The sequence below is a fragment of the Heterodontus francisci genome, chromosome 16, assembly GCF_036365525.1.
Source record: "Heterodontus francisci isolate sHetFra1 chromosome 16, sHetFra1.hap1, whole genome shotgun sequence".
Classification (NCBI taxonomy): Eukaryota; Metazoa; Chordata; class Chondrichthyes; order Heterodontiformes; family Heterodontidae; genus Heterodontus; species Heterodontus francisci.
The window spans coordinates 54897072-54922762 of record NC_090386.1 but is presented as its reverse complement, the minus strand read 5'-3'; the positions used below and the strand labels follow the sequence as shown (position 1 = coordinate 54922762).

Here is a 25691-nt window from a genome sequence, read left to right as displayed (position 1 = left end):
CCTCATTATTAAAATATCCTAAACATTTCAGCCTAATGCTGACATTCCAGCCCTTCCTCTTGGTCTATTTCTTCAATAAAACCACACTTGAAAAGGCAACCCTGAATCCATTGCATCATGGCCCTGTTGTTTTTGTTTCAGAATATGCAGTTTGCCTTTACGGTTTGCAAGGGATCAGTATTGCTTTAAGAACCAGCAAGCCTCAGGAGTTATAGGAAGGTGCATTTTTGTTGCCTTAGAAACGGCCATTTGGAGACTGCGATTCAAAGGGTGCATTCTCGTTACCACAGATACAGCCACTGGAAGTGAGTCTCATGCAATACATTTGTTACAATTCAGTTTTGAACTGGCTTTTAGTTGAAGACAGTTTGTTCAACAGAACACACAGACACAGAGATATACAGACACAGCTGGTGTTCAGCACATCTGAAAAAGATCTCTCAACCATTTAAACTGAATCAATAGGATTTTAGCCTGTTTAATTATTATCTCTCAAAATTCAAAAAACATCAAGCCACAACAGAGATCTCTGGTAATTTAAATTGAAGAGAGGGAAGTTAGACAGTGACAATCTTTTATCTCTCAAAAACTCTAACGTCAGATTGATTCTGTTGAAAGTGTTTATAAGTCTTTAATTGTTGAAATTTGCTGGAGAAGGGAAGCAACATTCTGTGAGGACTTGAAGCAACAATGGACTGTAAATTTGCAAGGACTCTAATTTTTTCTATTTTAAATGTTGTTTATATCTTCATAGTGTTTAAGAATTTAGTTTTTTTAAATTAAACAGTTAATTTGTTGATTAAAGACACCTGGTTTGGTTAGCCTCATTCGGGGGTTAATAGATGGTACAAATTGGGTGGGTCTTTAATTTGGAAAGTTTAAAATGATATGTTAGGCAATCTGTGGAGTGACAGGATTGAATTATCAGTGCATTTCTCCCATCACAATCAGAATCGTATATTTTGATTGGGGGCTTCGACTGGAGCGATCAGTCGTAACAATTGTGACGGAAATCACACCTGCCAAAATGGAAAAATATTAATTTTGTCATTTGGGAAACTACTTGAACCTTTTTTACTGGACAATGCACATAACATGTTTTCAAAAAAAAATAACAGAGCTGAACAGCTGAAAACATTTGCATTCTGAGAGACAGTTGAAAAGAGAGACAATTGGAGTGCTCACTGATTCAACTGACAAGATTGGTCTGGGCAACAGTGATAATCAACCTTCTTTGTCTCTGTAAGAGCCAGAACGCCAACCCCCACAGAATGTGTCTGCAAAGCTTTGAAATCAACAACCCTCCCAGAAGCTACTGTTTCACTCAGAGATGGTCACATGACCTACCTACTGGCCAGACTGGGGTCTTTTTGAATTGTGCCACACAGAAAGAACAGACTGCAATTTGAACAGAAAGGAGAAGGAAGGTCTCCCTCTCTCTGTCTCTCTCTCCAGCAAAGTCCCAGGAAAGCCAGGGTGGCAGATTCTATGCTTCAGGACTACAGACCAAACATATCTTTGGCCTTCTGGTACCTGAGAAGCAAGCTTGACATTGTGCACTGGGCCACAGCGAGAACTCCAAGATCTTAACTTCAATTGAGGACATTGTCACCCAAAAACTGAATTCCATTTATTACAGACTCTACTTCAAACACTGTTCCCCCCCCCATTTCTTTCTCCCCCTCCCCAATTCTTTCTCCCCTTCTATATCTATTTGTGTGCATGTTTATCTCATATGCATGCTAACATGGTTGCATCACGTATTGTAGTAATTTTAACCGAGTTAGAGTGATAAGGCTAATAAACTTGCATCTTTCTTGTTTAAACCTAAGAAAACCTGTCTAATTGGTTCATTTGAAATTACAATTAGAGTGCAGTGAGCAAAGGCTCACTGAGGTGGTAAGCTAAAATCACTGTTTTTAAAAGATAAACCCTCTTACAGCGAAATCAGGAAAGGGACAAGAGGGAAACCTGAGACCCTTCCTCGCCCAGTCGTAACACCATCACCCAATCCTGTCTACCTACTGCAGAAACCTGAAACACTCAGTTACATCCAAATGGCTACATAAAATATCATTTGCAAACCGCATGTATATCTTAAATTCCCAAATTGCCTCTGTCAACCTCACTCTTCCCCACAGTGATTTCTGTTTCTAACATTGGGTTTGTTTCTTTTGTGGATTACTATTATCATGCTTAGTCTATTGTTATGAATGCTGGACTTGGTACTATGTTATGTTTTAAAAACTTACCTTTAATGCAGCGTAAAATGGATTTGGAGGAGACATGTGACCTCATACCAATTCTGCCTAGAGACAAGTCGGGGATCTTGGTTATCATGATTGCAAGGAACCTAGATAAAAAACCTTTTTGAAAGCAGTGTGCAAAGTTGTAACACCTAAAGGACAATGGGTTTCGGTCTCCCAGACTCTCAAACTGTAAACAGGGAGCTAGCTCAAATGCAAATTCGAGATGCAATTGTTAACACTTGGGAACAAAGGAAGACCCAGGTAGTTTTGCTATGGTCATATTTATGGCCTCTGAATATTGTAAAAGGGAAACGACTATTGACTTTTGTTCTGGATAAATTCAGTAGGCTTTCCTAGGTTTGGCAGGCTGTTAGGAAGAAAAGAACCAGCAAGCAGAGTGGCAGCCTCAAAAGAGAGAGAGAGAAGCAACTGCCCTCAGATCACAGATACAGCAAAATGCTAGTAAAACTTGAACCCGATTTGAAAATTGAGGTTTGCTGACGAGAAAAGACCAGTGGGAGCAGCAGAGATTGCCTCATTAACGGAAGTACTGATCAGATGTGCTCAGAGGAAGTGAGCAAAAAGGACATTTTTTGAGAAGGACTAGGAGATCCAGCCCATTGAAATAGGGAAGAGTTTGGAACTTTAACCGCGAGGATACATTTTTTTTGCTGAGAGCACTGTATAAAATATTAATGTGGTGTGAGGGTTTTCAAGTGTGTTAATATGTTAATAGGAAATACCGTTCTGTGTAATTTAGTGTACTAGCTATCTACCAAATACCATTTAGTTGAGGTTGATTTTTAGCTTAGTTATAGTAAAAATCTTAAAGCGTGAAATTGTGTTGTTTAATTCTTTAATTGGTCGGAGTGTTTATATTTCTTGTTTCAAAGTTAACGGTCGTGATTGAAGTCCTAACACTGTGTATATCATGGGACCCTAATTTACCTCATTAATGAGACACTGGCAGCACCCTCAATCTCTGCCAAAAACAGCGACATTAAAATGAGGAAAGGAGCAGGAAATAGAGCCGCGCTATTTTATCTGCTCCCATGCTCCTTTCCTGGTGAGCAGGAAGAGTTCAAATTCCTCCTACAGACAAACAAACATAAGGGCTAATGCAGAATTTGGTTAAGGTCTATATGTGGGCCTGTATCATAATTTTTACATCTGCTTGGGAATGTCAACTATGTTGGCATATTCTGACCTTGACCAGAACTGAAAAGGATAGAAACGAACAGAGTTACAAACTCTCAGGAGCAATTTGTCAACCTGCTTCCCCATCGCCTGTCACCTCTTTTAGTTCTGATATGACTTTATTGTCCTTCAAATTGAGTCACCTCCTGTATTGCAGCAGGTCCTCCTCCAATAATGGTAACTATCTTTCTGTTCACAGCTACCCTGTCCTACAGAGACATATGAAACTTTCATGACTAACAGCAACATCAATCAACTTACAACATTAGCCGTGTCATTTCCTTTTACATTAAGAATGTGAACATGCAGCTGCTTTAATGACATAGAATATTCAGCATGGATACCAGTAATTTGGCCCACCTAGTTGGTGCTGGTGTTTATACTTCACAGGAGCCTTCTCCCATTTCATCTACCTCATCTCAGCCTTTGAGTATGTCTTTCATACAATAGTACAGCACAGAAGGGGGTGACTCAACCCATCGAATCTGCGCAGGCTCTTTCGAAGAGCAATCCCGTTAGTCTCACTCCTCTGCTCTTTTGATGCAATTTTTCCTCCTCAAGTATTTATCCAGTTCCCTATTGAAACTGTCTCCACCATCTTATCGGACAGCAAAACCTAACCATAACCTAACCCTGTAAAGAAGTTCTTCCTCGTGTGACCTCTGGTTCTTTTGCCAATAACCATAAATCTTTTCCCTCTGGTATCAATCCTCCAACCATTGGAAACAGAGTAAATAAAGAAAAACTATCTAAAGCCTTCATGATTTTAACCACCTCTATCAAACCTCCTCTTAGCCTTCTCCGTATTTTCTCTCATGTACTCATCTAGTTTTCTTCTAAACACCGCATCCTGTGGTATTCTAACCAGAGTAAAAAATAAATTGCGCCTTATTTCCCTATTTGACTTATTAATACCTACCTTGTTTTTATTGTCCCGAGTTTTGGATTCTCCCACAAGTGGAAACATTGGGTGGTAAATTGATTAGCCCTGAAAAGGGACAGGGGATGCAATGCACAGTTAACCCACACATGTTGAGTGGAATGCAGGCAGCACTCCTATCCTTTTTCTATCCTTTCAAGTTCTGGCAGTAAATGAACAGTGGGAAACTTTTAAACAAACAATTCAAAATGTTCAACAAAAATACATGCCATTGAAAAACAAAAACTCAGCAAGAAAGACCCATCTGTGGCTCACTCAGGAAGTTAAGGATAGTCTTGGATTAAATGAAGAGGTTTACAATGTTCCAAAAAATAGTAGCAAGTCTGAGGATTGGAGGTGTTTTGGAAACCTGCAAAGGGCCACCAGAAAGTTGTTAAAAAGGAAAAAATAGAATGAGAGTAAACTAGCCAGCAACTTAAAAACAGATTGTGAGAGCTTTTATAGGTATATAAAAAGGAAGAGAGTAGCGAAAGGAAATGTTGGTCCTTTAGAAGCAAAGACAGGATAAATTATCATGGGGAATGAGAAAATGGCAGAGGCATTGAACAAATATTTTGTGTCTGGCTTCACAATAATAGCTTCATACCAGAAATAGACAGTAATCTAGGGGCTAAAAAGAGTGAGGAAATTAAACAAATTAATATCAGCAGAGTATTGCAGCAACTTGAGGTTCTAAAAGCCAACAAATCCTCAGGACTTGATGGCCGACACCCCAGGGTTCCAAAAGAGAGAGCTGCAGAGATAGTGGATGCACTCATTTTGAGTTTCCAAAATTCCTTAGATTCAGGAATGATCCTGTTAGATTGGAAGTTGGCAAATATTGCACTGTTTTTCAAGAAAGGAGGGAGAGAGAAAACAGAGACCTACAAGCAGTTAGCCTAACATCAGTCGTTGGGAAAATGATGGAATCTATTATTAAGGCAGTCTTAACAATGCACTGAGAAAAGGATTATTAGAACAAGTCAACATGGTTTTACTGAAGGGAAATTCTGTTTGACAAATTTATTAGTGTTTTTTTGAAGGTGTAACTAGTAAGGTAGATACAGGGGAACCAGTAGATTTAGAGGCACCCGGATTTCCAAAAGGCATTTGATAAGGCACTACGCAAAAGTTTAATAGGCAAGATAAGGGCTCATGGAGTTGGGGGCTAATATATTAGCATGGCGAGAGGATTGATTAACAGACAGGAAGCAAAGAGTGGGCATAAATGGGGCATTTTCATGTTGGCAGGCAGAGAATAGTGGAGTGTCGCAAGGATCAGTGCTGGGGCCACAGCTATTTACACTCTATATTAATGACTTGGATGAAGAGACAGAAAGTAATGTATCTAAGTTTGCTGATGTTACAAAGGTGGGTGGAAAGGTAAGCTGTGGGGAGGACACAGAGAGGCTTCAAAGAGATATAGACAGGTTAAGTGAGTGGACAACAAGATGAAGTATAATGGAGGGAAGTGTGAAGTTATTCAGTTTGTTCATAAGAATAGAAAAGCAGAATATTTTTTAAAAGGTGTGAAACTTGTAAGCGTTGATGTTCTAAGAAATTGGGTGTGCTTGCACAAAGAACGCAGAAAGTTAGCATGCAGGTACAGCAAGCAATTAGGAAGGCAAATGGCATGTCGGCCTTTATTGCAAGAGAATTGGAGTAAATGAAGAAGTCTTGCTGCAATTGTATAGGGTTTTGGTGAGACCACATCTGGAAAACTGTGTGCAGTTTTTCTGTTAGGAAGGGAGTTCCAGGATTTTGACACAGTGAAGGAACGGTGATATAGTTTCAAGTCAGGATGGTGTGTGGCATGGAGGGAACTTGCAGGTGGTGGTGTTCCCATGCATCTGCTGCCCTTGTCCTTCTAGGTGGTAGAGGTCGTGGGATTGGAAGGTGCTGTCTAAGAAAGGATATACTTGAATTGGAGGCGGTACAGTGAAGGTTCACTAAATTGGTCCCTGGGATGAAAGGCTGCATAAATTGGGCCTACATTCTCTGGAGTTTAGAAGAATTTATTATCTTTTTATTCATTCATTAGATGTGGGCGTCGCTGGCTAGACCAACATTTGTTGCCCATCCCTAATTGCCCTTGAGAAGGTGTTGGTGAGCTGCCTTATTGAACTGCTGCGGTGGGGTAGGGACACTCACATGCTGTTAGGAAGGGAGTTCCAGGATTTTGACACAGTGAAGGAACGGCGATATAGTTTCAAGTCAGGATGGTGTGTGGCATGGAGGGAACTTGCAGGTGGTGGTGTTTCCATGCATCTGCTGCCCTTGTCCTTCTAGGTGGTAGAGGTCGTGGGATTGGAAGGTGCTGTCTAAGGAGCCTTGGTGCGTTGCTGCAGTGCATCTTGTAGATGGTACGCACTGCTGCCACTACATTGGTGGTGGAGGGAGGGAATGTTTCTGGATGGGGTGCCAATCATGCGGGTAGCTTTGTCCTGGATGGTGTCGAGCTTCTTGAGTGTTGTTAGAGCTGCACCCATCCAGGCAAATGGAGAGTATTCCATCACACTCCTGACTTGTGCCTTGTAGATGGTGGGCAGGCTTTGGGGAGTCAGGGGGTGAGCTGCTCACCACAGAATTCCTAGTCTCTGACCTGCTCTTGTAGCCACAGTATTTATATGGCTACTCCAGTTCAGTTTCTGGTCAATGGTAGCCCCTAGGATGTTGATAGTGGGGTATTCAGCGATGGTAATGCCATTGAATGACAAGGGGAAATGGTTAGATTCTCTCATGTGGAGATGCTCATTACCTGGAGCTTGTGTGGTGCGAATGTTACTTGTGGCGTATCATCCCAAGCCTGAATGTTGTCCAGGTCTTGCTGCATTTCTACACGGACTGCTTCAGTATCTGAGGAGTTGCGAATGGTGCTGAACATTGTGCAATCATCAGCAAATATCACCAATTCTGACGTTATGATTGAAGGAAGGTCATTGATGAATTAGCTGAAGATGGTTGGGCCTAGGACACTACCCTGAGGAACTCCTGCAGTGATGTCCTGGAGCTGATATTGACCACCAACAACCACAACCATCTTCCTTTGCGCTAGGTATGACTCCAACCAGCGGATACTTTTCCCCATGATTCCCATTGACTTCAGTTTTGCTAGGGCTCCTTGATGCCATACTCGGTCAAATGCTGCCTTGATGTTAAGAGCAGTTACTCTCACCTCATCTCTAGAGTTCAGCCTATTTGTCCATGTTTGAACCAAGGCTGCAATGAGGTCAGCAGCTGAGTGGCCCTGGCGGAACCCACACTGAGTGTCACTGAGCAGGTTATTGCTAAGCAAGTGCCACTTGATAGTGCTGTCGACAATACCTTCCATCACTTTACTGATGATTGGGAGTAGACTGATGGGATGGTAATTGACCAGGTTGGACATGTCCTACTTTTTGTGTACAGGACATACCTGGGCAATTTTCCACATTGCCGGGTAGATACCAGTGTTGTAGCTGTAGTGAAATAGCTTGGCCAGGGGTGCAGCAAGTTCTGGAGCACAGGTCTTCAGTACTATTACTGGAATGTTGTCAGGGTCCATAGCCTTTGCAGTATCCAGTGCCTTCAGTCGTTTCTTGATATCACACGGAATGAATTGAATTGCCTGAAGACTGGCATCTGTGATGCTGGGGACTTTAGGAGGAGGCTGAGATGGATCATCAACTCGGCACTTCTGGCTGGTGATTATTGCAAATGCTTCAGCCTTCTCCTTTGCACTGATGTGCTGGGCTCCCCCATCATTGAGGATGGGAATATTTGTGCAGCCACCTCCTCTAGTTAGTTGTTTAATTGTCCACCACCATTCACGACTGGATGTGGCAGGACTGCAGAGCTTAGATCTGATCCGTTGGTTATGGGGTCGCTTCGCTCTGTCTATCACATGCTGCTTACTCAGTTTGGCATGCATGTAGTCCCAGCTTGTAGCTTCACCAGGTTGACACCTCATTTTGAAGTCTGCCTGGTGCTGCTCCTGGCATGTCTTCCTACACTCTTCATTGAATCAGGGTTGGCCTCCTGGCTTGATGGTAATGGTGGAATGGGGGATATGCGGAGCCATGAGGTTACAGATTGTGGTTGAGTACAATTCTGCTGCTGCTGATGGCCCACAGCGCCTCATGGATGTCCAGTTTTGCATTCCTAAATCTGTTTGAAATCTATCCCATTTAGCATGGTGGTCGTGCCACACAACACGATGGAGGGTATCCTCAATGTGAATGTGGGACTTCGTCTCCACAAGGACTGTGCGGTGGTCAATCCTACCAATACTGTCATGGACAGATGCATCTGCGGCAGGCAGATTGGTGAGGACGAGGTCAAGTATGTTTTTGCCTCTTGTTGGTTCCCCCACCACCTGCTGCAGACCCAGTCTAGCAGCTATGTTCTTTAGGACTCAGCCAGCTTGGTCAGTCATGGTGCTACCGAGCCACTTTTGGTGATGGACATTGAAGTCCCCCACCCAGAGTACATTTTGTGCCCTTGCCACCCTCAGTGCTACTTCCAAGTGGTTCTCAACATGGAGAAGTACTGATTCATCACCTGAGTGAGGGCAGTAGGTGGTAATCAGCAGGAGATTTCCTTGCCCATGTTTGACCTGATGCCATGAGACTTCATGGGGTCCGGAGTCGATGGCGAATCCCTCCTGAGTGTATACAACTGTGCTGCCATCAGTGTGACAGGACATACCCGGGGATTGTGATTGCGGTGTCTGGGACATTGTCTGTAAGGTATTATTCCGTGAGTATGACTGTCAGGCTGTTGCTTGACTAGTCTGTGGGACAGCTCTCCCAACTTTGGCACAAGCCCCCAGATGTTAGTAAGGAGGACTTTGCAGGGTCGACAGGGCTGGGTTTGCCATTGAATATCTGGTCACCTCTAGCTCTTTTCTAAAAATAAGAGCTGCAACCTGTTCAATCTTTCCCGATAGCTGTAATCTCTCAGTTCTGGTACCAGCCTTGTAAATCTTTATTGTACTTTCGTTCGTGATTCTATGTTATTTTATTGTATGGACACCAGAACTGTGCCCAGTACTCTATGGTGCAGCCTGATCAAGGCCTATATAAGTTTAACGAAGCTTTGCTACTTTTGAATTTGATACCCCTAGAAATAAATCCCAGTGCTTTGTTCGCATTTTTAATTGCTTTCCTAACACATGATGCTGCTTTTTTAATGACTTATTCACCTTTATCCCTAGATTCCCTTGCTCTTCTGTCCCATTCAATTTCTTATTTTCTGAGGTGTAGGTGAGGTTTCTATTTTTTCTACTATTTATTTACATTAAAATCTTTTGCGACTTATCTTCCCAGTCTGCAAGTTGTTTAGTGTCATCTTTATTCTGTGTCTTCTTCCTCAGTGTTAGCTGTATCCCAAGTTGGGTATCATCTGCACATTTTGATATTGAGTTACTTGTTCCTAAGTTCAAAAAATTAATGTAAATTATGAATAACAGTGATGCTAGCACTGTTCCTTGAGCAACACCACTTCCTACCTTCCTGCAATCTGAATAACCCCACTCTATGCATTTTTTTATTTTTTTGGCCAATTTTCTATGAACTCAGCTATTTGTCCCCTGACACTACGTGCCCTAACCTACCATGTGGTACCTTACCTTACCTTTTGTAAATTCCAGTAAATGACAACATCTATAATACAACAATAAAAACGTGGATTTATATAGTGCCTTTAACAGATATTACGACCAAGGTGGGAGGAGTGCACTGTTTGTTTTAGTTCCACTACTCGACAGGTCACAACATATATTTAAATGTTTTATTTTTTTCCCACTTACCTATAAGGTCAATCATAGACTCTATTTTTATCTGAGAATAAAACACACCAACCAGGTTTCTTTAATAAACAGCAAAATTATCCGTTTATTATAAAACAAGTTTTAACCAGTAATGAGGTAAAGCATAAACACACAGATTGAAATATTAAAGTTCCCTTTTTACCATAGCCCCTTGCGCACACACACACACACACACCAGTTAACTGGAAAAATAGAGATTTTTCTTTTTAGAGCTCTATTACAGACAAAAAAACACAGACTGAATACTTGCTCACTCTTGAAGAAACAGTAGATATGTTGTGTTCCAAAGCTAGCACACAATCTGGCCTCCAAGTACACGTAGATGGGTCACTGGGATCTTTTCGAACAATTCTTTTCAGGCAGCATTGAGAATTAATTTAGCAGGCTTTCCTTCAAAGACGAGACGAAATGAGTTTACAATGGACTTCTCAGGGTCTTTTAGAGGGGTGCTGGAAAACTGAGCTGGGTTATGGTCTTCTCTCCTTCCTTGCGAATACTCTTCTCTCCTTTTAAGTTCTCTTCTCTCCTTGGAAGTTCTCTCCCTTTTTATACAGTTCAACCCTAACTCAAAACAATTCAAAAGGGAAACCGACAACAGGAGGTCAACCCTTTGACCTCCATCAATCTTGACTTGTCACTTCTTTGTAAGAAACTTCTCCAGGTGTCAAAAGTTCTCTGTTGTTGATTGAGCTGGAAGTCAGGTGATTCCCGGAAAGGCTTGTTGTTGATGGAAGTCAGGTAGTTTCCCAGAAAGGCTTGTTTTCCTCACAAGACCTCTCCGTGCCCCTTTTAAAAAACATTTCCAGGGACTGTTTTTAAAAGTCAAGTGGCCGTTACGTGACCCCCTTTGAAAACCCCAAAGTTTAACATTTCTTCAATCTTTCAAAAATGCATCCTCAAAAAATACATTTAACAGAAAACAGAGGCACTTTCATAATACATAGTAAAGCATTCCAAGGTGCTTCACAGGAGCATTATCAAACAAAACTTGACACAGAGCCAACTAAGGAGATCTTAGGAAATTACCAAAAAGATTAATCAAAGAGGTAGGCATTTATTACCAATCCCTAATTGGCCTTGTGAAGGTGGTAGTGAGTCACCTTCTTGAACCGCTGCAGTCCATGTGGTAGAGGTGCACCCATTGTGCTGTTAGGAAGGGAATTCCAGGATTTTGACCCAGTGACAGTGAAGGAACAGCAATATATTTCCAAGTCAGGATGGTGTGTGACTTGGAGGGGAACCTGCAGGTGGTGGTGTTCCCATGCATCTGCTGCCCTTATTCTTCGAGGTGGTAGAGGTCACGGGTTTGGAAGGTGCTGTTGAAGAAGCCTTGGCGAGTTGCTGCAGTGCATCCTGTAGATGGTACACACTGCTGCCATTGTCTGTCGGTGGTGGAGGGAGTGAATATTTAAGGTGGTGGATGCTGTGTCGAGCAAGCAGGCTGCTTTGTCTTGGATGGTGTCAAGCTTTTTGAATATTGTTGGAACTGTACTCATCCAGGCAAGTGGAGAGTATTCCATCACACTCCTGACTTGTACCTGGTAGATGGTGGACAGGATTTGGGGAGTCAGAAGGTGAGTTCCTCTCTGCATAACTCCCAGTCTCTGACCAGCTGTTGTGGCTGCAGTATTTATTCGGCTGGTCAAGTTTCTGGTCAATCATAACCTCCCAGCATGTTGTTAATGGGGGATTCAGCGATGGTAATGCCATTGAACATCAAGGGGAGATGGTTAGATTCCCTCTTATTGGAGATGGTCATTGCTTGGCACTTGCCACTTTGCAGCCCAAGCCTGAATGGTGTCCAGGTCTTGCTGCTTGTGGGCATGAACTGCTTCAGAATCTGAGGAGTTGTGAATGGTACTGAACAATGTGCAATCATCAGGTACATCTCCACTTCTGATCTTACATTGGAGAAATGTCATTGATGAAGGAACTGAGGATGGTTGGGCCTAGACCACCCTGAGGAGCTTCTGTAACAATGTCATGGGGCTGAGATGATTGGCCTCCAACAACTGCAACCATCTTCCATTGTGCAAGGTATGGCTCAAAAAGGAGATTTCCCCCCACTGGTTCCCATTGACTTCAATTTTGCTAGGACTCATTGATGCCACAAGTGGTCAAATGCTGCCTTGATATCAAGTACAATCAGTCTCACCTCATCTCTGGAATTCAACTGTTCTTTCCATGTTTGGACCAAGGATGCAGTGAGGTCTGGAACCAAGTGGCCCTGGTAGAACTTGTTAAAGGCTTGATTCCCTTTTCTCCCTTCACTGCTACTACCTGAGGGTAGTTGAAATCTCTCCTGATTTTATCCATTAGAATTTCTGTTGTTTGCCAAGACTTCTCTTCCCATTTAAAAGACCCTTATTCCAATATAACACTTCTCCCTTGCAACTGTGCTAAGTTAGTAGGAATGTGCAAACATTTTACAGGTGTCGTTGAATCATCTGCTCCCAGGGAATGTGTTATCAAATAATAAACCAGAAGAAACATTTTGAGAAATCTTACATTTCTTTACCATTTGGCAGTGAGTTTCACTTTTCTAACACTTGTGTTTATTCACAGTCTCATAAAGAGGCAGAAATATCAATACAGTGGATCATGAATGCATTGAATGACACACGTTTGGTGCCATACTGTTGCAGGCAGATGTTCAGCTAGTAATGCAAATTGGAGAGAGATTCATTCCCTGGTAATTCACAATGTAAAGGTAGCTCATAGCAACAATGGCACCAGATATTGATAGGGGAAAAACTGCGGAGAAAATAGCTGAAATTCATATCTGTTGATTTTTTTTTAATTTCCACCAATTTTCTTCTCACCTGTTTCTGAAACCATTGCCTTCTTAGAATATTTATATGTTATCAGTACCCATGGATACCTTGCATAACTGGTCATTTATTACCTTTGGCTATGATGGTTAGCTAGTTATTCAAATAACACATTGCAGCCAAGTGTGATCCTATACTCTTCCAACATCCACTCACTGACATTTCTAACAAGTGTCACTGGTCTCCTCTTTAAGAGTTGCATTGGCCAGCTACCATAGCATAGACAGTGGATCAAACTTGGGATTTTCCTGGTATATATGGCTCAGCTGTCACTGGATAAATTTGATGAACAGTCAGGAAAGCAATAGCATTTATATCTTTATAATTACTCTTTAATGCAGAGTAAAGTTGTATTATAATTTGCTTATCTTTACTTATTGTTGAACTTCAAACTTAATAATGCTCCCTGAAATTTTGTTACACAGTATGAAAACCACAAAACAAGATTTCAGAAATTTCTGTTTTAAATTAATAACATCAGTTTACAGTATCTCTCTCTTAAGCATTGTTAATGACACCGTGTCAATTTTATCCATGGTTTAGGTTTTGGTTTAGTTTTTGTAGCCTACCCTGATGCCCTTGCACTCCTGCCATTATCACCGTTGTGGTCCATATTATTTTTCTTCATGCTTATCACTCTGGGAATTGACAGTCAGTTTGCAATTATGGGTAAGAAAAATAATATTTTATTTTGCCAATTTCTCACCTTTATGAAAGGAAACTGTATAATGAAATTTTGTGTAGTAATTTTACTTAGTTGAACTATTTTTGCTGCATGTCTTCTTTAAATGTCTTCAGTGTTAAAATATATGTTTCATCTATTAAAAGTGCTATGGAAATTGTTATGAAATTGGGAATTTAATAGATTTTTCTCAGCATTGAATACTGTTAGATCTCAAAAGCTAAAAGAACAGTTGTATTACAAGCAGTGGGAAGCTGGTCAAATTCTTGCAACAACTTACTCCTCTACAACATTCCAATTGCAGAACGATGTCTCAAAGCACTTTACAGTAAGAGAAAACATAATAATGGTGAGAAAGAAACAAAAAACAATGGAGTGGGTTCGTTTGGAGCAACAAAGGCATGGTGAAGGGAAAGTAGAGGAGATTTTTGAAAACGGAGTGGAAGGAGGCAAGGTGGAGGGATTGGGCAATACATTTCCAGAGAACAGGAGCAGAGGGTGAAATTTGACATGGTGGAGCACATGGATTTGAGTGGGGGTGTCAAAACTGGGGAAGTTGATATAGTCACGAAACTGTCTCCAAGCCACCAACGTCCAAATTTCACTCCCGTACTTGATGTTGCATGCGCACAACCCCTCAGGAGAGACAGGTTGCCAATTAACATGCGTAAGAAGCTCATTTTGAGCAATATCTATAGGGACCTTTGAGTTTAACGTCAGGTCCATTAGTTTCCTGAAATTCACCAATGAAAGGAAGAAGAGTACTCTGCAGCAATTGAGGGAGTTCAATCAATCTCCGTGAAATATGACAATAAATAGTACTTACAGCTACTTTCTTACTTGGAGTAGGAAATGATTTGTTCACAGTAGATTAACTGAGAGTTTTTTTAGATTCTTTCATGGGATATGGACGTCGCTGACTAGGCCAGCTGTTATTGCCCATTCCTAATTGGCCTTGAGGAAGTGATGGTGAGCCACCTTCTTGAACTGCAGCAGTCCATGAGGTGTAGGTACACCAACACTGCTGTTAGGAAGGGAGTTCCAGGATTTTGACCCAGCGACAGTGAAGGAATGACGATATAGTTCCAAGTCAGGATGGTGTCGCTTGGAGGGGAACTTGCAGGTGGTGGTGTTCCCCTGCATCTGCTGCCCTTGTCCATCTAAGTGGTAGAGGTCACGGATTTGGAAGGTGCTGTCGAAGGAGCCTTGGTCAGTTGCTGCAGTGCATCTTGTAGATGGTACACACTGTTGCCAATGTGCGTCAGTAGTGGAGGGAGTGAATGTTGAAGGTGGTGGATGGGGTGCCAATCAAGTGGGCTGCTTTGTCCTGGATGGCATTGAGCTTCTTGAGTGTTGTTGGAGCCGCACTCATCCAGTCAAGTGGAGAGTATTCCATAACACTCCTGACTTGTTCCTTGTAGTTGGTGTGCAGGCTTTAGGGAGTCAGGAGGTGAGTTACTTGTCACAGAATTCCCAGCCTCTGACCTGCTCTTTTAGCCACATTACTTATATGGCTGGTCTAGTTCAGTTTCTGGTCAATGGTAACCCCCAGGATGTTGTTCATGGGGGATTCAGCGAGGGTAAGGGAATGTGGGGGGGAGGTGGTTGGATTCTCTCTTGTTGGAGATAGCCATTGCCTGGCCATTGTGTAGCACGAATGTTACTTGCCACTTATCAGCCCAAGCCTGAATGTTGTCCAGGTCTTGCTGCATCTGTAAATGGACTGCTTCAGTATCTGAGGAGTCACGAATGGTGCTGAATGTTGTGCAATCATCAGCGAATATTCCCACTTCTGACCTTATAATTGAAGGAAGGCTATTGATGAAGCAGCTGAAGATTGTTGGGCCTAGGACAATACCCTGAGGAACTCCTGCAGTGATGTCCTGGGACTGAGATGATTGATATCCAGTAATCACAACCATCGTCCTAGGTATGACTCCAGCCAGCTGCGAGTTTTTCCTGATTCCCACTGACTCCAGTTTTGCTCTGGCTCCTTGATGCCACACACAGTCAAATCCTGCCTTGATGTCAAGAGCAGTTACTCTCACCTCACCTCTTGAATTCAGCTCTTTTGTCCAATTTTGGACCAAGGCTGTAATGAGGTGAGGAGCTGAGTCACCATGGCAGAATCCAAACTGAGTGTCATGAGCAGGTTATTGCTGAATACGTGCCCCTTGATAGCACTGTTGACGACACATTCCATCACTGATGGGACGGTAATTGGCCAGGTTGTATTTCTGCTGCTTTTTGTGGACCAGACTTACCTGCACAATTTTCTACATTGTTGGGTAGATGCCAGTGTTGTAGCTGTACTGGAACAGCTTGGCTAGGGGCGCTGCCAGTTCTGGAGCACAAGCCTTCAGTACTATTGCTGGAATGTTGTCAGGGCCCATAGACTTTGCAGTATCCAGTGCCTTCAGCCATTTGTTGAAATCACGTGGAATGAATCGAATTGGCTGAAGACTGGCATCTGTGATGCTGGGAAACCCAAGATGGATTATCCACTCAGCACTTCTGGCTGAAGATAGTTGCAATTGCTTTAACCTTGTGTTTTGCACTGATGTGCTGGGCTTCCCCATCATTGAGCATTGAGAATGGGATTATTTGTGGAGCCTCCTCTTCCTGTTAGTTGTTTAATTGTCCACCACCATTCACGCCTGAATGGGGCAAGATTGCAGAGCTTCAATATGATCCGTTGGTTGTGGGATTGCTTAGCTCTGTCTATCGCATGCTGCTTCCACTGTTTGGCATGCATGTAATCCTCTGTTATAGCTTCACCAGGTTGACACCTCATTTTTGGTATGCCTGGTGCTGCTCCTGGCACACCCCCCTGCACTCTTCATTGAACCAAGGCTGGTCCCCCAGCTTGATAATAGTAGAGTATTGGATATGCCAGGCCATGAGGTTCCAGATTGTAGTTGAATACAATTCTGCTGCTGCTGATGGCCCACAGCGCCTCATGGATGGCCAGTTTTGAATTACTAGATCTGTTCAAAATCTATCCCATTTAGCACGGTGGTAGTGCCATACAACACGATGGTTGGTATCCTCAATGTGAAGATGTGACTTCGTCTCCACAAGGTCTGTTTGGTGGTCACTCCTACCCATACTGTCATGGACCGATGCATCTGCGACTGGTAGATTGCTGAGGACAAGGCCAAGTAGGTTTTTTCCTCTTTTGGCTCCCTCACCACCTGCCACACAGACCCAGTCTAGCAGCTATGTCCTTTAGGACTCAGTCAGCTCGTTCAGTAATGGTGCTACCGAGACACTCTTGGTGAAGGACATTCTGTGCTCTTGCCACCCTCAGTGTTTCTTCCAAGTGGTGTTCAACATGGAGGAGTACTGATTCATCAGCTGAGGGATGGACAGTAGTTGCTAATCAGCAAGAGGTTTCCATGCTCATGTTTGACCTGATGCCATGAGACTTCATGCAGTCCGAAGTCAGTGTTGAGGACTCCCAGGGCAACTCCCTCCTAACTGTATACCACTGTGCAGCCACCTCTGGTGGGTCTGTCCTGTCGGTGGGACAGAACATATCCAGAGATGGTGTTGGTGGTGTCAGGTAAAGGCCTGCTACCCGACCGGTACCCGACGGGACCCGACGACATGTGTTGGGTTCGGGTCGGGTCGCACTTCCGGGTCCGGAATTCGGGCTGGGGTCGGGTCGGGCCGGATCGGACATGCTCTATCACCACCCCAGGTAAGTGACTTTAATGTTAATTTACCTTTTGGACTTTAAAGGTGATTTTGCTACAGTTATTTTAAGCTTATGCAGGTAAGGAACAAAGTGAAAAATGGAAGGTAAGTTAACTGATGGTCGGGTCAGATCAGGGTCGGATCATGCGTGGGAAAAAATGGAAGGGCTCGGGGTCAGATGGGGTTCTGTCACGTTCGGGTCGGGTCTCATTTGCAGACCCGAGCAGGCCTTTAGTGTCAGGGACATTGTCTGTACGATATGATTCTGCGAGTATGACTATGTTAGGTTGTTGCTTGACTAATCTGTGGGAGAGCTCTCCCAATTTTGGCACAAGCCCCCAGATGGAGGACTTTGCAGGCTTGACAGGGCCTGGTGTGCCATTATCATTTCCAGTGCCTAGGTTGGTGCTGGGTGGTTTGTCTTGTTTCATTCCTTTAGACTTTCCTCTAGCGGTTTGGCACAACTGAGTGGCTTTCTATGCCATTTCAGAGGGCATTTAAGAGCCAACCACATTGCTGTGGGTCTGGAGTCACATGTAGGCGAGACCAGGTAAGGATGGTAGATTTCATTCCCTAAAGAATTATAACAATCGACAATGGTTTCATGGTCACCGTTACTGAGACTAGCTTGACTTTCTACATTTTGGAAGTCTCTAACATTTTGGAGCTAGATCAATCGCATGGGTGGCACTTATGCTGCCTCAGATTGGACCCCAGATGAGGAACAGCATGACCATCAACAGCAGCAGCACCAGCAGTCTGGTCACAGACCTGTAGCTGCACACCACAGAGAGGACTGCAGAGAGGTGCCGCTCGCAGGAAGTAGTACTACCTGCAAAATAGGGTATACAGACAGAGGTTGAGTTTCCTTGACATGTCTGAACAGCAATGTCTCAGGAGGCTCAAAATGTCATGTCTGGTGGTGTCATCTCCAGCCTCCTGGAAGAAGACCCACTCCCTGCTGGATCTGGTGACCAAACATTACCAGTGGCTGTCAAAGTCGCCACAGCCCTCAACCTTTTAGCTTCCAGACCCTTCCAGGGTTCTGCCACAGACATATCCAGGATCTCCCAGTCAGCAGCCACAAATACATGGAGTGTTTGCCAGGGCCAGCAAGTATATGAACGTTGCCTGTGATGATGCCATTAAGAATGAGCAGCTGTTCAGGTTTACAGTTCTGACTGGCTTCCCACAGGTTCAGGCCATCATCAACTGCACACACATGACAATCCGGGCACCCTCGGAACAACTAGGAATATTTGTCAAAGGCAAGAACTTCCACTCTATCAATGTGCAGTTGGTGTGCAATCACAAAAGATCTTTATGCAGGATTGTGCAGGATTCCCAGGCAGCCACCATCGTACTTTTGTCCTGTGGCAGTCTAAGCTCCTTGATGTCTTTGGACCTGCAAGCAGACTTAAGGGGTAGATGCTGGACGTCAAGGGAAACCCACGTAAAACTTGGCTCATGACACTTGTCAGAAACCCAACTACTAAAGCTCAACAGTGCTACAATGAATGCCATATCACCACCAAATGTCTGATTGCACAGGCCATCAGCATACTGAAGATGTGTTTCAGGTGCCTAGACAGATCAGGAGGTGCCCTTCAGTACATACCAGCCAGGATTTCCAGAATAATTGTGGTTTGCTGCGCAACATTGCAAAGCAGGAAGGCTTGGAACTGCTGGAGGAACAAGGTGAACATCTCCGATCCTTTTCAGATGATTCAAAGGGGGGGAGGAGGAGGGTGATGAGAGCAGTGCACCACCAGCTGCTCACATTGCTGCCTTGTGTAATGCAAGTTTCACTTAGGTTGCACAAGTGGACCCATCGCAAGGAAATGCAATGGCCACTCTTCCTGTGCCCCCACTCCCATGCCACTGACAAAGCAGTCTGCAACCAACCAACCAACCCAACCACCCTTGAACATCCCCCACCATTGGTCCCCATAAATTCATGTCTTGCCATTTATCATCAAATAAGTTAAAAGGCCATTTTCTACCCAGTACCCAAGAATGGACAAGATGGGAAAGTGATGCAAAAGAGTACAATTTATGTGAGATAAATAAGCAATTGAAAACTATCAACACAACGTTTATAAAGACACCCATGTACATACCCTTGTGCAACTACAAACCCTTGCTCTTGCTTTTCCTACTACTCCTACATGGCTACATCAGAGGTAGAGGCAGACTGTTTAAATCCCTACTGTGGTTGCTGAGATGCTCTTGGTCGATTTTGGAGCCCAAGAGAGCCCTGCCAGACTGATCCACCTGCACATAAGCAGGAATAGAGTCCGCCATCGGGATTCAAAGCAGCATGTGTGTTACAGACTGAGGGTGGTGGTGGTGGGGGAGGGTGGAGGAGACAGTGGGCAGTGGATGAGAAGTCAAAGCACTTTAAGTGGAATCCCTACTTCCATGTCCTCTTTCACCTTCATCCCTCTCTTGGTCCAACCACACTTCACTGCTACTACTGTGCTGGAGAGCATTTTGGTGGAGATCAGTGCAGTTCGGTAAGGCTAAAGTATCTGTCAACCTATTTAAGGTGGCAGATGTGTTGGCATCCGGAGTCTGCACCACAGTGGTTACAGCGTACATAGCCACATTTGATTGAAGCGTTTGATGTTCTATGATGCTGGTCACTCTATCCATGGGAGAACACATCACTAAATGGCATCAATCCACTCATGCTTGAGGCGGACTCCTTCTTTCTGCAATCTACTTTGAAAGTCTGTCACTGCATCACGCATTATCTGCTGCTGCTCAATGATTCTCCTGTGCATCAATGACCCTCGAGATACAACACCTGTGTCCAGCTGAGCAGAGTTTGGAAAGGGTGCCTTCCAACATAGACTTTCCACAGCTGCCTGTGACACCACCATCTGCTCTTGTTCACTTGTGAAATGTGAGTCATCAGGTGAAAACCCAACTGTACACTTTAATGGTCCCACTACAGTGGTGCATGAACTGCATGAGTCCTGTGATGGTGCAACCTCAGAAGGACTTAACTCCTCTCAGGATTCATCACCAGCCACCTCTACTGCCTGTCGCTGCACACATGAAGGCCCTATCAAAGATAAAAGACATAAATTAAACCTGGCAATTTAAGAATATGTTGCAAGCTATCATTAGGAAGATGATCATATTTCACTCACTTTTGAAACCAATTGAATGAGAACAATCTTCTGGCCTTTCAAAAATAGTTGCGGGTTGGGACTATTTCCGAGTCCAAACCCTGCACTCTCAGTCAGTGTCGGCACACCCACCTGGGAGATCTTTCAGGAAGTAGCCAATTAAGAGACCATCTCCGGATCCAATGTCCAATTAAGAATGGTGGGCGGATTCCTGAGGCTGCAGGCCCAATAAGCCTTGAAAGGACAGCAGCCTCAACACCAAATATAGGTGCTTGCGGTGGGGGGGGGAGAACTGCGAAGGCGCCGCCATCTTGAAATGCCCTCTGAAGAGGTATTGAATCTAAAATAAAAACGGGGGCCACAGCTGCCAGCTCACCCCTGTGAAGGGGAAACTCCTCCACAGGATGGCCAGTAGTTGAGGCCGACTGATGGTGGGAGAGTTAAAGCAGGGGACCTCGCGGGCGACCCAGGCCAGCCGCTGGCAAGACCTGCCGGGCATGGCCTTCATTGGGGGACCTCTTGGTCACGTGCCCAAACAGCCCACAAATGGGCATTTAATTATGCAGATTGGCTACCTGCTGCTGGGCAGATAGCCTCTGCTGGTGCTGACCCACCTGCAGGAAGATTGCCCAGAGGCAGAAATGCATCAGCCCACGGACCTGACGCATATTTCTCTGAAATTCTACCCCCACGGGACCAGGAAGATTCCATCAAACAAGAGTGCCATATGACGTGGGTGGCTTCTATTTGATTTTATCATCAGGTAGCTGGGGGCTCCCCATCTCCAACAGTCAGGGATGCCAAAACTTTACTTACTTCCGGTGCCTTCTCCTCTGCAGTTGTCAATTGGGGAATCTGTGGAGGGCCACCTCCAGTTCTCTGCCTCTCCCTGGTATTCTGTGCTCTCTTCTGCAAATAGGGAAAGAACAGACCAGTGAGTCAGTGCAGTGGTACATCTTCAGCCAATGGATTGACTGCAATTATTGAGAGAGACTATGAAGGAGAGGCAGGAAATTGTTGAAGGCTGAGGGTAAATGGAAGTGGTGGATGAATGGATGAGAATGTGAGGAAGTGCATAGAAAGAGAAGGAGGGGTGCACTTGCAAGGTAAGTGAGTAGGAGGAGTAATGTGATGGAGTAGGCTTGAGAAGGCAGCAAAAGGGAATGGAGTGGTGCACACAGCAGGTTGTAGGTGAATTTGCCACTATACTCACCTTTCCTGGCCTGATTAGGTCACTAAACTGCTTCTTCCACTGAATCCGTGAGCATTTCACGACATTTTTGCTGCTGATCTCCTCTGCCATCCTCAACAAAGCTTTCTTGGCTTCAGATGCAAGCTTCTTTTTCCTTTGCTAGGGAAGAATATCTCTCTCCTACTCCTCACAGCACATCAAGGGAGGCATCAGTAAAGCAGAGTGCAGTCTTTGAGCATCTGGATTCAATTGTGAGACTTCCACTTTTCTTCCTACTACCTCCAAATCCTCCAACTTCCATCCTTGGATTGTCCCTTTAAATACTCAAGTTGAGATTGCATCATGTTGGTCCACATCATGCCCACTGCCACTAATTGGATAGGAAATCTAGAAGTAAAGTAAAAATGAGGTGGCTGCATTAAAAAAAAAACTGACAGACACACTGAGCTTACTTCCAGATTTCCTGTGCCGACCACCACTCCTTCGTTCCCATACGTCTCTCAATTAATATCGGGGACATAGTGAATGAACACAAGGAGCAGAGGACAAGGAATTACCCATTGTTTTGTTAGAAGAGGGAGGGCAGAAGCAGGAACACAAGTCTGAGAAGACCATTAAGGTAGGATGGGATTATGCCAGTGAAAAATTTGAAAGTGAGGAGGAGTTTTAAGTCAACTTGCTGGGACATGAGTCAGTGGAACCTGGAGAGAATGGGTTAATGAGATAACTGGACTTTATGTGGATGAGGATGTTGATTGCAGCATTTTGAATGAATTGTGACTTGTGGAGGGTTGATGCAGGGAGACTGGCTAGCAGAACACTTGAGAAGTTGATCTTTGAAGAGATAAAATCGGGTTTTAGAAGGACAGCACACTGACAAAACTGGCTACACACAACAGCTGAATTTTAAAGGGAACTTTATCCAAGACAACTTTCACCTCCATATTATTACCTTTCTCTACCCCTTCCTTAGTTCCTCCATGATTCAGACTTTTGTCACCTCTGGATTCAATTTCACCCCTGTCTTCCTCACTGACCTCCCATCCTCCACCCTTCATAAATTCATAACTTTCCCAAAATTCAGCTATCTATGTACTGTTCTAGACTAAGTCCTACTTGTTGAACATTTTGTTGTACCGCTAACCTACATTGGTTTCCTGATCACCAGTACATTGAATTTAAAATTCACATCTTCATCTTTAAATTCCTCCACGGCTACACCCTATATTTATTTCTGCACCATGTTGTCCTCCATTTCTGCCCTTTTATCTGTCCAGTGCTTCTTTTGCCTCATAATTGATCGTAGAACCTTCAACTGTCTCAATTCTACTCTCTGATATTCTGTCCCTGAATTATGAATCGCTGCTTGTGCTCCACTCATCTCTTTGACCAAACTCATCATCTTTCACATCATGGCTCAGGCTCCATTTCTGTATCTGTTTATCTTTTCTTCTTTCCCACACCCCTCCCCCCACACTCAAAGTATACCTGAAAATACTACAGTATATAAAAGCACGATGATATTTTTGAAGTAACGATGGTTTAACCCAAGAATGTTGTGATGGATGGGAAGATCATTTTATGGTTATTACACACCACCAATATTTTTTTTATCCTGCAGTATCAAAGAAGGTGCCAGAAAATAATATTTTTTCCCTCAGTGATTTCTTTGAGATTGATTTTGCTAGAAATGACTTTCCACTGGGTGAATAGTAGATTCTAGATATACCAGGGTGGGGATCTTGATTTTTCAGGCGAGAATTCCTCAGTCATCAGAAAATTGTAGCTAACAAGTTCATCCAACACCTTTGGTCTAGCTTGTAATGTTCTACAGTTGAAGAGCTGCTCATCAGTCATGAATCTGACCTTGACTTTATAGATGGAGGATGGAGCCCTTTACAGTTAATCTGTACTGTAGGTCTCACAGGGACCCACCTGGATCTCTGCACAGTCACCATCTCTGCTTCCTCAAAAACTTTGCACTGACATAAATTATTAGCTATGCTGCACTTTTATAGAAATGAATCTACCTTCTCAGTGCAAGTTAACATGTTAACTAAGCATAATCCAAATAAGCCAAGATAATATTCTCCTGTGTCTAGAAAGATCTTGCAGCAAAAAAAAGTTAATTATTGCTGTTATAAAGCTGCATGCACAACAGATGGAGCCATTGAGATGCTCTTTGAATATGAAAATAACATTGTGCATTCTTTGCCCCATTTGTTATTTAAATGTCCCAAATTACTGTTCTTTTGATAATGCCAAATAATTAAAAATAACATATTTTGCCTTCCATATGCATGAATCTCTAGTTCCTCATCAGAAAAAAAATACAATACTCATTGCTATATCAATGAAAGGTTTTTTGAGAATGTCTACAAACACTGCATTTATTCTAGTTTTTATTGCACCTTATAGGACTGTAGATGTAAGAATACAAGTAAAGTTAAAGGCAAGAAAAAGTAATTCTAGCTTTGCTATTGCAGGATCCAACTGTATTTTGAATAATTCTACATTGCAAACTATTATAAGAATTTGATGCACCTTGAGTTTTTGGCTGCATACTTTTTTACTAATTTTTCTCTTATTGGAATTTCATTGGCTTAGATATTTGCAAAGAGCTGTTCTTAATTCGTTTGTTTATTCATTCGTGGGATGTGTGTGTCGCTGGCTAGGCCAACATTTATGCCCATCCTTAATTGCCCTTGAGAAGTTGGTGGTGAGCTGCTTTCTTGAACCGTTGCAGTTCTTGGGCAGGAACTTGCTGGTAAAATAATGGCATGTGAATAATGGCATGCTGTTACTGATGTCCAAATTGGCCAACAAGTTCAGGGGATTAGAAGATGTACCATGAATTGCGAATCTCAAGAACCTACAGCATTCCAGTGTTTGCTTTGCATAAGCAGCATCTCTGCCATAGCCTCCCCCATTATTTTTACAAATATGCCGGATTTTCACATTAACTGTGCATTAAACTCACCTCAGAATGTTAAGTCTGGTAACTGACAGTGTATATACCTTTGTAACGATGTGATCATTGTGCAATCAACCTCTCTGGCCCAAAATTGAACAATTTAAATTGCAGTGTCTCATTCCTTCAGCTGCTAAATTATAGTTAGAAATTCTTCCAAATTAAAATGTTCATTTTTTGTTACATTTCCTTTTTTCTCTCTCAATCCAATTTTTCCCTCACTTTCACTTTCTGAAACTAATTTGATTCTAACTCATCCACTCTAATTCGCCCTCCTTCTCAGTCCTTCCTCTATTCCTCTACTTGTTTCTCAATCCTTAATTCTCCAATGGTTAAGGAGAATCACTGCTGGCTGCACCATTCACTGAGGTCCCAGCTGCCCTGTTGCCTTCACCATGCTGTTATCAGCTCGCATTTCCAGCAAGTTTTTATGAGTCGAAGGGTGCAGGAAAAAGTCTGCATCTGCATGAGATGTCCCGCACCAGCAAGTTCAGGCTCATTATTGGATAAAACAGAAATCAGATTAGCAAGAGGTGTTAGTAGATGCAGCTTCAAATACTTTCAAATTCATTTGAAAAATCGATTTAAACTTTATGGGCAGAATTTTAATGAAAACGCTCACAGTGGGGGGGCCCACAGCAGGTTAGGAACCTGATTGTTGTGGGAACAGGCATTGCCATGGCTGTTTAACTCGCCCACAGCATTAGCATCCTGCTACCGGGTTTCTCAACCAGTCACAGAGTGCGGGCATGATGACAGCCTGTACCTGTCAATTGAAGGATTTTTAGTTAAAGGGACCCTAGCAAGGGTCCAAATGGCTGAATTCTACGTTGATTCTTGAGGCTTCAGCAACCACAGAAGTGGAAGCACAATGTAGGAAGGATGCTTCTGAGTTCTGTGACTACTGTCTGGAGGTTCTACTGTGGGCTGTGAGGGATTGCTGTTTCCTGGGATTGTGAGGAAGAGGCAAGCCTCTCAAACCAAGCAAGAGTGGATAGAGGTGGC

At 43.4% G+C, this 25691-nt stretch overlaps 1 pseudogene; it reads left to right on the top strand.

Annotated features, from left to right (window-relative positions):
* LOC137378279 (sodium- and chloride-dependent neutral and basic amino acid transporter B(0+)-like) overlaps positions 1 to 25691 on the top strand; it is a 180229-nt pseudogene that overhangs the window by 93854 nt on the left and 60684 nt on the right.